Consider the following 15,532-nt stretch of genomic DNA (forward strand, 5'->3'; position numbering starts at 1 on the left):
ATCCTTTAGTAAATTATACAAAAAAGATGATGAGACAACACATGTGCACTGTTGGAACTGATGGTCAGCCCAGCCAGAGCCCTGACAATGGACCTCCTCCAACTGTGAGGACACAGAGCCGTCCTTGTTTATACCAACACATCATCTTGTCCAACACGGTCAGCCTGTCCTTGATGACTTCCATGTGTGGTGAGTGTGCATGCCCAGTTGTTAAAGCAGATGTTCAATTTCCTCACCCTCCAGAAGCAGGCCAGGGTCTTGCCTGTGATTCACAGAAATCATTCTCTGGCGGTGGTGGGAAGCCTGGTGCCCCTCCCCCACCCTCATCAAAATCAGATGCACTTCTGTAGCTGCTTTCTTTCCTCACATATCACTGGAGCAGCTTTGAAAATGAAAACCATGAACTTGGCTGTTCTCTGCTATCAGAGATCATTTCCATGGGGAATGACTCCAGCTCTCTGACATTTGTCCATTGGTGAGGTTTTATGGACTTTGGTTAAAAAAAAAATCAGGCACTGTCTTAATTACTATTCTACTGCTGTGAAGACACACCATGACCAAGGCAACTTATAAAAGGAAGCATTTACAGTTTCAGAGGTTTAGTCCATGATCACCATGATGGTAAGAAAGGGGGCAGGCAGGCATGGTACTAGAGCAGCCGCTGAGAGCTCACATCTGATCTGCTAGTTGTAGGCAGAGAGAGGAGACAGGGACAGAGACACAGACAGGCAAAGTGACAGAGACAGACAGACATACAGACCGACAGAGAGAGAGAGAGAGAGAGAAAGAGAGAGAGAGAGAGAGAGAGAGAGAGAGAGAGAGAGAGAGAGAGAGAGAGAGAGAGAGAGAGCGCTTGGTGTGGACTTTTGAAACCTCAAAGCCCATCCCCGGTGACACAACTCCTCCAACAAGGCCACACCCCCTAATCCTTCCCAAACCTTAGTCCACAAACTGGAAACCAAACATTCAACTATATGAGCCTATGGGGACCATTCTGGTTCAAATCATCACAAGTACTCAGGGGTTGGGTTGTCCAAGGACACCCTTCTCAGATTAAATAAGTAAATGGTGCTTCTTAAAAGTGACTACAAAGACGAAAATTCTAGTTTTCTGGATGTCTTCACATTTAACATCTGCATATAGTACCCTAGTCACATATAGAATTATTTGATTGGCATTTTTGAGTTAAACCTGAAGCCCAAAGGGCTCCTTAGAGCTCCCAAGATGCATTTAGATGAGCCCTCACCATTTGGGCCAAGATATTATGTGGAATTTATGGCAAGTTCCAGAGAAAGAGAAAATCCTCTGTCTTTCTGGAAAAACTCCTAGTGTGTTACTAGACCCTGTTACTTATCTGAAGTGTCTTTGTGTATGGGGGCATACACACATGTGCCCATGAGTGTACACACCAGTGAGTACACAAGCGCAGGGACCAGAGAGAGGAGAGTACTGGGTGTCCTCTTCTGTCATGATCCACCTTACTCCCTTCCGAAAACATCTTTCACTATATCTGAAGATAGGCTGGCAACCACTGAGCCCCAAGAACCCCTTTGTGTCCATCCCCCACAGTACTGGGGCTGTGTACACACATGACCATGACTGCCTTTTAATGCATGTTCTGGGGCTTTGAACACATGTCCTCATGCTTGTGGTTGGAAGGTTTCTCCGGTCCTGCCTGCCCCCTGGTAGTTCTGACGAATCTCTTCCACCCACATCTCGCAGCAGCTTGGCCCCAGAGAAGTTTATATTATTTACAAACTGTATGGCCGATGGCAGGCCTCTTGCTAGCTAGCTCCTATAACTTAACCAATTTCTATTAATCTCTAAGTTGCCACGTGGCCATGGCTTACCCGTATTTTTACATCTTGCTTCTCCTGCTGGCAGCTCACAGTGTCTCCTTCTCCTTTCTCCTCCCCCTATCTCTCTTGGATTTTCCTGCCTGGCTCTATCCTGCCATGCCATAGGCCAATGCAGCTTTATTTATCAACCAACCAGAGCAACACATATTCACAGCATACAGAAAGACATCCCACAGCACATGAATGCACAGTGATCACTCTAAGCCATCTCCCTAGCTTCTGAAATTCTTTTTGCAGACACGTGCTTTCAGCCTGTAGCTTGGATTTCCTTCTTTTGATAAAGGGTATTCTTTTTACAAAGGGATAAACACAATATATGAGAAAGGAATCGCCTTTGAAATGGATTGAATAGAAATAATTGGATACTCACATGCAAAAAATGAATTCCAACATAGATCTTACATCTTTTCCAAAAATTAACTCAAAGAGCATCACAGACATAAATGAAAATCACAAAACTAGAAAACTCTTACAGTATAACAAGAGAAAACTCTAGGTATCCTTGAATTTGATAATAATGCTTTTAGATTTAATAGACATAGCCATTAACCATGTACAATTGCAAAATCATATATATATATATGTGTGTGTGTATATCATCACATAAACATACAAATAATATATGTTTTTTTATTGAATGTAAGAAGAGAGAGTAGCAGTGCAATAAGCTCTTGGAGCTCAGAGACGATGAGTCATAGGTCAAGGTAGACATCCCAGTTGTGAAACTGGAGAGCAGGGTGGGCTGTGTCTGTTGGTGCAGAAGAAAAGAGGGAGGAAGGATGAAAGAACTTGAGCAAAGTATGGATGGCCCATAATCTGTGGAGGACCCACATCTAATCAATGGGGCAAATGTACAGTTATCACCACAGAGTAGCTAGAATCTGCTTATGGCCCTTAAGTGTGTTTTGGGGTATGTCAACTCCATGTCACTAGGAAGAATGTTCTGAGCTGAGAGTTCCAAGCATGATGGTTCTCAGAATCATTATCAAAGTCTCCCATGACCATCTTTAGAGCTAGATTTCTCAACGATGGTATTATTAACATCTGGGGACAGATCATCCTTTGGGAGAATGGAATTATCTTGTGCATTAGGATGTCTGATTGTACTCTCTGCCTAATAAATGCTTGGAACACCCAGTTTCCTCATGGATAATGACAACCAAAAGTATCTCCAGATATCTCCAAAAAGCCCTCAGGGAAGGAAATGGAATTTTCTCTGAGAACCAGGGATTCAGAGCTGTAGTTAACAGTCACACAGAAGGCCTGTTTCTCAGGAATGTGCTTTCTGGGCACAGACTGCCTATCCTAGACTGCCTATCCTATCTTTGTGGAGGCTGGAAACCTCTGCTTCAGTTCTTGCCTCCAAGTCCCTGCCTTGAGTTCCTGTCTTGGCTTGCTTGCACAGTGGACTGTAGCCTGAAGCCAAATAAACCCATGTTTCCAATGTTGCATCTGGTCAGTGTCTTATCATAACTAACTGAGAGTCAACTAGAACAAAAATATTTACCTGTTAATGAACAGAGAGAGACATCCTTACAAATGGAAAATTCTAATATAATATGGAATCTCTTCTCCCTCAAGGTTTTATCCTCAAACAGGTCACCAACATTTTCCTTTGATACAGAATTTTGTTCTGGTTGGGAATGAAGACCTGAGGTCAGAGAGGGGTGAATGAGGTGTAGAGGTTGAAAATAGGTGTCTCAGGAGTTATCTATAGTCTTGACATAACCTCTAAGCTTTTCTTAATAACTTGCTAGTCTTCTTTCACATCTCTTTTTCACCTAGACACAGTATTTAAAACTCAATGTTCATGAAATTCAGTTTCATCTCTTTTTTTTCTTGTAGGTTTTAAAATTCCAGGTAAGGTGGGATACCAATGGCTGGAGAGATGGCTCAGTAGTTAAGTGCATTTGTTTGCTGCTCTCCCAGAACATCTAACTTTGATTCTCAGCACTCATATTGGGTGACTCACAACTGCCTATGACTCCAGCTCAGATTCCTTCTTCTGGCCTCCATGGCCACCTGCACACACATGGCATGTATACATACACACATACATAAAAATAAAAACAAAATTTTAAATAAAGTAGGCTGCCCATTCATAATCTTTGATTCTATTGCATAGGATTTCTAATTTAGTGTTCAAAAATGTATGGATATCAAATGTTCACTACAGAGGTGATGCACAGCTAAGATATCTTTAGGTCAGAATTTGGATTTCTCTCTCTCTCTCTCTCTTTCCCCTCTCTCCATCTCTCACCTTCTCTGGTTAGTTTGCCTAGAAGTCTGTTAATTTTGTTAATATTTTAAAGAACAAACCCTTCACTTTATTAGTTTTATGTTCCGGTCTTTAGTCTCTCTCATTGATTTCTGCCCTCATCATTAGTGTTTAACATTTCCAGCATTTGGGTCTAACTTCTTGATTTTTCTAATGCATTGAGCGGCATCACTGAGCTATTCATTTCCCATCTCTCTGATTTTTTAATGTTGAGAACTTACAGTTATAAATTTTCCTCTCAGGAATCCTGGAGGTTCTGGTAAGTTGTGCTATTGTTTTCATTTGATTTTCGGAATTGTAAATTTTCTTTCTTGATTTCATCAATGACTCATTGTTCATTCAAAGGTCAAATATTTGTGTATTTTCTGAGTCTAGCCTTGGTAGTGATTTCTAGTTTTATTGCAACATGGTCTGAAAAATATAGGGAATTTAATTTTTGTATTTGTTAAGGTTTGTTTTGTGGCTGTAATGAGATCAATTTTTGAGAGTGTTCCATGAGAAGAATGTGTGTTCCCAATATGTTGGCTGAAATGGTCTATAGATATGCATTGACCTATGTTATAACTTAGTTCTGATGTTTCTTTGATGATTTTTAATTTGAAAGATTTTTGTAGATGTGAGGGTGGAATATTGGAGTCTCCCACTATTATTGTGGCTTTTTAGTGTTTGTTTTGTAAAATTTGGGTCCTAGGATTCACGGAGTAAATATTTACAATGGTTTTTATCATCTTAAAAAATTGCTCTCTTTATCAACATACACTGGCCCTCTTTATTCCTTCTAAATAATTTTACTTTGATGTCTAATTTATCAGATAGGGATTCCTGTGTCATCTTGTTTACGGTTTCCATTTCTTTGATAGGTTGATTTCAAACCTTTGATTCTTGTTTTTCTTCAGGGGCAGGGAGTATTTCCTAGGTACGTGAATTTGTTGGAGATATCAGGTGTGTGTGTGTGTGTGTGTGTGTGTGTGTGTGTGTGTGTGTGTGTGTGTGTTGTACATCAATGTACCACAGCACTATATGGAGGTCAGAGGACAACTTGTGGGTTCTCTTCTTCCACCATTTGAGCTCCTGGCATTGGACTTAGGTTCTCAGCCTTATCAGTACTCCCTTTACCCACTAAGTCATCTTGCCAGCCCTGGATCTTAGTTTTAATCCACTTGGTTAGTCTGAGTCTTTTAATTGTTAAGTTAAAGTCATTTGCATTCACGATTATAACTAAGAGGCCTTTGTCATTATCGATTATTGTGTGCTGGTTGTTGTTTGGGTTCCTGGCTGATTAATAGTTCTGTTGTTGAATATCAGTTGAAGATGTGTGACATTTGTTTATGCTGTGGAACATTTGTTTTAATGATGCAAAGATGTGTTGCATTCTTTTATGTTGCATTTGTTTAATTCTGCGATACTTTGCCTGTCTAAAACATCTGATTAGTCTAATAAAGAGCTGAACAGCCAATAGCAAGGCAGAAGAAGGGATAGGTGGGGTTGGCAGGCAGAGGGAATAAATAGGAGGAGAAATCTGGGAAGAGATCGAGGAGAAAGAAAAAGGAGAAGGAGGAGGACTCCAGGGACCAGCCACCCAGCTACACAGCAAGCCACAGAGTAAGAAGTAAAGAAAGGGCTACAGAATAGAAAGATAAAAGCCCAGAGGCAAAAGGTAATGGGATAATTTAAGTTAAGAAAAGCTGGCTGGAAATAATCCAAGCTAAGGCCGGGCATTCATAAGAAAGAATAAGCCTCTGTGTGATTACTGGGGAGCTGGGTGGCGGGCCCCTCAAAGAGTAAAGAGCCAAAAGAGCAAGAAAACAACAATTACATAATTCCTTTCTTTTCCTGGTAATGTTAGATGTTTACTGCGTTGGACACGATTGGTTCCTTTCTGGTTCTCCTCTGTTCACACAGATAAAACTGTCTTTCTTTTTCCTGTGTGTATAGCATTCCTTTCACAGTTTCCTGCAGTGCTGGCTTAGTGAGCATGAATTGCCTTATCCTGTGTTTGTCTTGAAATAGTTTTATTTATCTCTCAACTTTAATAGAAACTTTGCTGTGCACAGCAATTTTGGTTGATAGCTATTTGCTTTCAGGGCTTGAAATATGTCATTCCAGGGCTCAGGAGACGATGCCTCAGCAAGAAAAGTTCTTACCATGCAAGTGTGAGACTATGGTTCAGATCCCTAGCACCCATGTGGTGGCCCACGTGTAATCCCAGCACTTGGGAAGTGAAAACACAGGATCCCTAAAGCAAGCTGGCTAGACTAGATGAATCAATAAGCTATGGGTTCATGTGAGATCCTGCCATAATATAGAAGATGGAGAACAGTCAAGAAAGATATCTGACATTAACCTCTGGCTTCTATACACATGCACATGTAGTGGGTAGCCATTCCAGCTTTGATCTGGAAGTTCCAACCCTCATTGAGGCTTCGGTAACTGTCACGCCTACAAGGCGGGGCCGAGAGAGGAACCCGAAGACCCAAGATCCAGATGCGCTGGCTCTCTTGGTTCCTGAACCCTGGATGCTGGAGGTAGACCGAATAGAGTTCTCCAGAAAACACCGCTGGACTGCGCTACGCCTTCCCCAGACTCTGTAAACTATCCATTCTCTCTTTTTTTTCTTTTTTCTTTTTTTTTTCTTTTTTTGAGACAGGGTTTCTCTGTGTAGCTTTGCGCCTTTCCTGGAACTCGCTTTGGAGACCAGGCTGGCCTCGAACTCACAGAGATCCGCCTGGCTCTGCCTCCCGAGTGCTGGGATTAAAGGCGTGCGCCACCACCGCCCGGCAACTATCCATTCTCTTGTAAGTTACCCCAAAAAATAAACCTCCCTTTTAACTATGTGGAGTGGCCTTAATAATTTCACCAATATTCATGTGAGATCCTGCCATAATATAGGAGATGAAGAACAGTCAAGGAAGATATCTGACATTAACCTCTGGCTTCTATATACATGCACACACATGCATATGTACACATACATGTTCATATACATGCACACACATGCATATGATGAAAAACAATCATTCCATGCTTTCCTGGCTTTTAGAGCTATTGATGGCAGATCTGATGTTACTCTGATGTTTCAGCCCTGTGTAGTAGCTGGTGTTTTCCCCTAATGGCTTCTAGTTTTGTTTCTTTGCTTTGTGTTTTTTGATATCTTTACTAGGAGAGATTCCTCTCTGGCCGTGTCTATTTGATTCTAAATGTTTCCTATGTTTGTGCGTCAATTTCTTTCTCTAGGCTTGGAACATTCTCAGTTTTAATTTCATTGGGTAGACTATCTAAGCCATCTGACTTTATCTCAGTTCCTTCTATCTTATGGATTTTTAGATTTGGTTTCTTAAATGCAGTCAAGACTCCTTGTAAGTTTTGGTCATGATCATTAACTTTTTATTTATGTCTTTATGTATTGTTATCCTGACCTTGTCCTCCATTCCTGAAATTAATTCTACTTTCTCTTGCCTGTTGATCATACTTTCTGCTGTGTGATTTTTATTTGATTGGTTGGTTCTTTCATTTCAGAAGCTTCTGCGTGGTTCTTTTTCAGTGTCTCAATTTCCTTGCTGAATTTTTCCTTCATGTTTTAAAAGTTTTCCTCCAAATTACTGATTTTTTTTCATGCATTTTGGTAACTGTCTTAGAGTTTCTATTGCTGTGACAAAATACCATGACCAAAAGGCAAGGTGGGGAGATGGGGGTTTATGCAGCATTGTCAGGACAGGAACTCAAGCAGGGCAGGAACCTGGGGGCAGGAACTAAATACAGAAGTTATGGCGGTGTGCTGCTTACTGGCTTACTTCCCATGGCTTTCTTAGCCTGCTTTCTTATAGAACCCAGGACCTCCAGCCTGGGTGAGGGCAGGAGACATTTTATCGACTGACTGAGGCTCCTTCCTCTGATGACTCTACTTGCGTCAAGTGGACACACAAAACCAGCCAGTACAGTAAACTTTCTCATCTTGGTCCAGAACTAAATTCCTTGTCTGTTTATTTGAGCTCTCTATTTGTTTTTTGAGCCTTTTCAAAAGTGGTGCTTGGAAATATTTTCCTGGTGTGTCGGCTACCTCACCCTCCTTGACTCCTGGAGTTCAGAAGCCGCCAGCTTGTGGGTGACATAGTGGGATGCTGCCTCACGCTTTACGCCTCTGGTAGAGTGCATGCATCCACTGACTTGTAGCCCCCCATCATTGGTTTCTCTTGCTTGCTTTATTTATGTGAGTCTGCATGTTAGGTTGTCTTCACTTGGACGTGAGTCCCAGGGAAAAACCGGCTGCAGTGAGAACTGAGGGTTTGCCAACAAGTCTCCGCATAGGCTATGAAGGCGCATGTGTGCTTTGCCTCCCATGAGGGACTTTTAAAGTTAAAGTCATTATTTGACAGTGTCATATGTGTATAAAGTGCATTCTGACTACTCTCACCTCTCTCTACAGCACATCTTTCCCCTCCCCCACCTCCTTCAACATCCCCTTCTCTCTACAAATCCCTTCATCCTTATCTTTTTGTTTTGTAACCCACTGAGTGTAACTAGCCCCATCCACATGACCATGGGTTTGAAATTCTCCATTGGAGCCCAGTGGGCTCACCCAGTAGGCTCACTCAGTGGGCTCACCCAGTAGGCTCACTCAGTGGGCTCGTATGTGCACAATTGAAGACAATAACTCTCCGAGCATCCGTAGACAATTGTTTTTCAAGTGGAGCCCCGTGAGCCCCTCCCTCATCCATGACTGACTGTTGGCAGGTCCTGTCTTGTACAGGTCTAATGCAGACACCATGACTCCTGTGAGTTTATGATTACAATGGCTACACCATGCCCAGAAGGTCATAGTTCAAGCCCTTCTTCCTATCAACTACCTCTTACATTCTTTCTGCCCCCTCTTCTTCGATGTTCCATGAGCCTTATAATGCATGGAGGCAGAGTACTGGATGAAGAAAATGTACTTTATAGTTTGTTTTGTATGTATGTGTGATTCATACCAGTATTTAAATATTGACAGGAAAGGGGGATTGAGAGGGGGACAAGAGTGGGTAAAGTAAGATGAAAGGGAGAATCTATGGGTTTGAGGTATGAAAAGCAGTAGAGAAGATATTCTATATTAAGGTTAGAGGAAAGGAAGAGACACAAAAGCTTCCAATGAGAGACAAGATACAATATATCAACTGAACACAGAAGTGTGCATTCTAAAAATTCTGTAAAGCTATATTGGTGAAATTATTAAGACAACTCCAAGTAGTTAAAAGGGAGGTTTATTTTGTGCGGTGACTTATAAGTGAAGGGATAGGTTACATCCCTTCTGGACAAGGTGTAGTACAGTCTGGCAGTGTTCTCTGGAGAACTCTGCTCGGTCTACCTCCAGCGTCCAGGGTCCAGGAACCAAGAGAGCCAGCGCATCCGGATCTCAGGTCTTCAGGGTCCTCTCTTGGCCCTGCATTGTAGGTGTGACAGTTACCAAAGCCTCAATGGGGGTTGGAACTTCCAGATCAAGGTTGGAATGGCTACCCGCTACATCTCCCCCTTTAGTCTAAATAAGAAGGTTCTAACCTAATACAAGACTATATACAAAGGAATGGTTATCAAATATTGTCCAGGAGTAATGAGGGATAATGACCTAGATAAGATGGAACTACAACCAATGTGAACAATATTAAGCAAGAAACACATACTAAAATCCAGAGAAGTCTAGAGTGTAGGTAAATGGCATGTTACAAAGATCATTCCAAAAGGTGTCCTATCCTAAAAAACCTGAATCTAATACTTAATATGTTCTGTCTAAGATATATATATATATATATATTCTAAGTTGTAACCATAACTGCTGGTCTTCAATCCCATCAAAGACCTGAGAAGGAATATAATGGTACCTGAAAAATGGAAGATGGATGCAAGCAACTTTCAGGAATCTTGCAAGAGTAGACAGAGACAGCTGACAGCCTGGACAGTCACCTAATGTTTCTCAGCATTGTTGGTGCATTCAAACCAGCTATAGGTCTAGAGTATCTGACAGACCATTTTCAGAAGCAGGAATTCTGAAAGACCATCTTACTCTGTCTTGGCAGAGTTCAGAAGCCTGGCTAGCTCAGTTGGTAGAGCATGAGACTCTTAATCTCAAGGTTGTGGGTTCGTGCCCCACGTTGGGTGCCAGATATTGGTGAAAGTATTAAGGCCACTCCATGTAGTTAAAAGGGAGGTTTATTTTGTGGGGTGACTTACAAGTGAAGGGATATGTTACAGGGTCTGGACAAGGTGTAGCACAGTCCAGTGGTGTTCTCTGGAGAACTCTGCTTGGTCTACTTCCAGCGTCCAGGGTCCAGGAACCAAGAGAGCCGGCACATCCTGATCTCAGGTCTTCAGGGTCCTCTCTTGGCTCTGCCTTGTAGGTGTGACAGTTACCGAAGCCTCAGTGGGGGTTGGAACTTCTAGATCAAGGCTGGAATGTCTACTTACTACAAAGCTATATTTATAAAAAAGAAAAAAATTAAAGTTTAAAACAATACAGCCACCAATGAGTAATGAAATGCAGCAGAAGGTGTGAAGTTCTCTTTCTGTGTTTCTTCCTGGTTAGGGAAGGCCTATTCCTAGTATTCCCCTTAGTTCTCTCTGCCAAGTTCCCTCACTTCCCCACTTCCTCTGGTCCCTGTAGGTCCTGTCTGTCATAGCAGGAGTGGGAGCAGAACCACTGAGATCACTCAGCGGCAGACTCCCTTGCCAGGCTTTGAAGCTTTTCTCCAGTGTCTGGGCAGCTCATGTTTGTTGCTCCTGTCTGGATGCTACACAGTGTTCCCCATTCTGTCATGGTCTTCCCAGGGTCCTGGCTGGTCCTTTACTCCAGGGAGCAGTAAGGGAGAGAGAGAGAGGGAGAGAGAGAGAGAGAGAGAGAGAGAGAGAGAGAGAGAGAGAGAGAGAGAGAGAGAATGATGCATATTGCAGATATCTCAATTTTAGAGCCCCATCCCTTCTTCTCTGGGACTCTGGGTTGTTATGGGTAGATCCAAGCATGCTACATCCAGCCTCCATGGAGATCTTCCCATGGTCCCATCACTTGCTGTATCCTCAGTAAGCCAGGCTTTCCCCAAAGTACATTAGAAAGGGACCTCTGCTTCCTGTCTGCTGACAAGGGAACAGGACTGAGGGCCAGGCTGGGAAGTGGCACACACCACTTTTGTTCCTGTCCCTGTGACCTCCCTAATCACATGACTCTATTTAGATACAGGAGCACTATTGGTAGTCTGCCTCCACTGTGCCTGCCAGTTTCTGAGTCCATCCACTTCCCACATCTTAGTTACTCTCGTGTGGTTTCAGGGTAGATATTTGGCTTCTCCATGTTCTGAGCATAGCAAAACTCAGGAATATCTATCTCATGTTGCTTTGAACAGATTTCTAATGAATAATTTAGCATCCTACATATCTTCGTATGTACCAAATAATACCATTTCATCTAATTCTAAACTCTTTACAACAAAATAAGTTCAGCTTTCTCTTCCTTGGAATGGTTGGGTTTGCTACTATTCCCATCTTAGAAGATGTTGAAAATAGTCCAGCACAATAAACAAACTCATGAGAATCAACATTTCTGTTCACCAATTTAAGAGGACGGGCTTCAGGCTCACAGCTAGTCTCAGAGCTAAGGGTAGTCGAACAAGAAAACGCAAACTATCTGATGATTAAACCTTTTCACTGCTGTTCACATAGATCTGCTGTGATTATTGAGGAGGTGTGAAACAGCTAATTGTTGGTGTCAACAAAATGGATTCCACCAAGCCACCCTACAGCCAGAAGAGATACGAGGAAATTGTTAAGGAAGTCAGCACCTACATTAAGAAAATTGGCTACAACCCTGACACAGTAGCATTTGTGCCAATTTCTGGTTGGAATGGTGACAACATGCGGGAGCCAAGTGCTAATACGCCTTGGTTCAAGGGATGGAAAGTCACCCGCAAAGATGGCAGTGCCAGTGGGACCACACTGCTGGAAGCTTTGGGTTGCATCCTGCCACCGACTCGTCCAACTGACAAGCCTCTGCGACTGCCCCTCCAGGATGTCTACAAAATTGGTGGTATTGAAACTGTCCCTGTGGGCCGAGTGGAGACTGGAGTGTTAAAACCTGGAATGGTGGTTACCTTTGCTCCAGTCAATGTGACAACAGAAGTAAAGTCTGTTGAAATGCACCATGAAGCTTTGAGTGAAGCTCTTCCTGGGGACAACGTGGGCTTCGATGTAAAGAACGCACCTGTCAAAGACGTTAGACGTGGCAATGTTGCTGGTGACAGCAAAAATGACCCACCCATGGAAGCTGCTGGCTTCACCGCTCAGGTGATTATCCTGAACCATCCAGGCCAAATCAGTGCTGGCTATGCTCCTGTGCTGGATTGTACACTGCTCACATAGCATGCAAGTTTGCTGAGCTTAAAGAAAGATTGATCGTCGTTCTGGTAAGAAACTGGAAGATGGCCCTAAATTCTTGAAATCCAGTGATGCAGCCATCGTTGATATGGTTCCTGGCAAGCCCATGTGTGTTGAGAGCTTCTCTGATTATCTTCCATTGGGTCATTTTGCTGTTCTTGACATGAGGCAGACAGTTGCTGTGGGTGTCATCAAAGCTGTGGACAAGAAGGCTGCTGGAGCTGGCAAAGTCACCAAGTCTGCCCAGAAAGCTCAGAAGGCTAAATGAATACTCTCTCTAATACCTGCCACCCCAGTCTTAATCAGCAGTGGAAGAACGGTCTCAGAACTGTTTGTCTCAATTGGCCATTTAAGTTTAATAGTAAAAGACTGGTTAATGATAACAATGCATCGTAAAACCTTCAGAAGGAAAGGAGAATGTTTTGTGGACCATTTTGTGTGTGTGTGTGTGTGTGTGTGTGTGTGTGTGTGTGTGTGTGTGTGTGGCAGTTTTAAGTTATTAGTTTGCAAAATCAGTACTTTTTAATGGAAACAACTTGACCAAAAATCTGTCACAGAATTTTGAGACCCATTAAAACAAGTTTAATAAGAAAAAAAAAAGAAAGAAAGAAAACACAAACCAAGACATTTCATTCATTAAAATTTGACCTCAGTACCCTTCACCTTAGGACATGTGCCTTGCCCTTTGGGTGTGCACCATTGAGCCTGAAGTAGATAATCAGGAGGGCTCTGAGTGGCTCCAGTCCTTAGCATCATTGACAGTTCTACCTGGGACAGGGCCACTGTCCATATGTCTTTCTTTTTTCAAAGTTGAATTAGAAAAATTAAATCTGTGCTCAGAAGAAGCTTCATTTTGTAGTGGACAACAGTTAATACAGAGTCTCAAAACTTGCCAAAGTGCTGAGAATAAGTGCCTGGGTGTGCTCAGTCCTAAATGGAACATCGATACCAGCACGCTCAGAGAAGATAACGAAAGCAGAGAGGAAAGTAGGCGTGAAAGCGAGGGACTGGAAGGAGTGCTGCGAGATGGTGGCTTCTGACTTGGTGTGCCCGTGGTACCCATGAACTCACAGAAGCGGAGCCCGTGGTACCCATGAACTCACAGCAGCGGTCCTCGTGGTACCCATGAACTCAGCAGCAGAGCTCGTGGTACCCATGAACTCACAGCAGCGGTGCCCGTGGTACCCATGAACTCACAGCAGCGGAGCCCGTGGTACCCATGAACTCACAGCAGCGGTCCTCATGGTACCCATGAACTCACAGCACCGGAGCCCGTGGTACCCATGAACTCACAGCACCGGAGCCCGTGGTACCCATGAACTCACAGCAGCGGTGCCTGTGGTACCCATGAACTCACAGCAGCGGTGCCTGTGGTACCCATGAACTCACAGCAGCGGTGCCTGTGGTACCCATGAACTCACAGCAGCGGTGGTTGCTCCTGTATGACCTACATAGGATCAAGCCAGTCAGAAATGCCAGCATGGATGGGTGAGGGGCTCACAAGACCCCACCCTGCCTCAAGGATCTGTTGGCAGTTGACAGCCACTGGGGAAGGATGGCCATTTGTCTTTGAGGGTGTGGCCACTGGTGGACTGCGCACGCTCCAGTGGATGAGGTCATACCTGTGTGTTTACAGCAGCACTGATTGGATGCGGTGGGACAGAAAAAGGAGATATGAGGCTGGGAGACATTTGGGAGGTCCAGGGGAAGCAGAAAGGAGGAAATGGGTGGATATGAGAAATATATATACATATATCAAAGAAAACAGTTTTTAAAAGGAAAAATTAAATTTGCATGTGAGAACTACTGCAAGATGAAAAGCATTCAGATAAAAATAAAAGTGAAAATCAATGGAAACATTAAACATGTAGAAATGTGCCACAGCAGAACACCACATTCTCAGTAGCCTTCCAGGCCAGAAGAAGAAATGCACCTGGAGGCATTTGAACAGCAGTTCCTAACAGAACACAACCAGGAATATACCATTTCTCATAAATGTTCAGATGCTAATCCAAACAACCTCAACTTTTGCGGTTTTAACTAATACCAGTCACTAAAATTTAATTACAGGATAATTTTCTGCTATTAGCAAACTTCCCCTCCTATGGGCTCCTGTCTGGCCTCCTGGCATCTGCCCTCCTCCTCGTGGACAGTGTGTCTTAGAAGAAGCTAGAGGCTAAGCCTTTTCAATGACAGAGAATATTCAATGTTTTCTCTCCAACTTTGGATTCCCGAACTTAATATTTTCTATGTCCATGCATGTGTTTCCCTTCAAATTACATAATTCCATTTTCTTTATGGATAAATAAAATTATGTTGTGTAGACTTACCACATTTTCATTATCCATTCATTACTGATAGACCTCTAGGCTATTTCTATTTCTTTTTTTTTTTTTAGCTATTATGAATAGAGAGAGCAGCAATGAACATAGATGAACAAGTGTCTCTGTAATAGGATACAATTCTTAAGACAATCTATGCTAATAATAAGTTCCAGGACAGCTAGGGATGTGTAGAAAGACCTTGTCTCAACAAAACAACAACAAAATAAGGGAGGGAGGGAGGGAGGGAGGGAGGGAGGGAGGGAGAGAGAGAGAGAGAGAGAGAGAGAGAGAGAGAGAGAGAGAAAGAGGAAAATAAAGAAAAGAAAATCTAGGTTAAAAATCTTCCCAGGGTAGAATACCTGTCTGGAATGTATATGACTCTAGGTTTTATTCTCAGCACTGCAAATAAAACCAAAACCATAAACCTTTCTTTTACCTGGGACTTAATAATCACTCTCTTGGTTCAGAATTCCCAAGTTCGTCAATGACATCTACCTGCCTGACCTTATTATCCCACACAATCCCTCCAAATCGCTATGTTATCTGGACCAAAACCCTTCAAAGACTTCTTAAAATCAACTGGGGGAAAAAAAAAACAGCTCAGTGGTGCATGTGGTACTTGTCACTCTCTGCAGCCGGATCCCTCCTCTGCCTAAGCGAGGAACACAAGGAATAGAGTT

The 15,532-nt window shown here is 42.9% G+C and overlaps 1 pseudogene; it reads left to right on the plus strand.

Moving 5' to 3' along the window:
* The first annotated feature begins 1,642 nt into the window (after positions 1–1,642).
* LOC143273519 (elongation factor 1-alpha 1 pseudogene) lies at positions 1,643–12,992 on the plus strand (annotated as a pseudogene).
* The last annotated feature ends 2,540 nt before the right edge of the window (positions 12,993–15,532 follow it).

This window comes from Peromyscus maniculatus, chromosome 5, assembly GCF_049852395.1.
Source record: "Peromyscus maniculatus bairdii isolate BWxNUB_F1_BW_parent chromosome 5, HU_Pman_BW_mat_3.1, whole genome shotgun sequence".
NCBI lineage: Eukaryota > Metazoa > Chordata > Mammalia > Rodentia > Cricetidae > Peromyscus > Peromyscus maniculatus.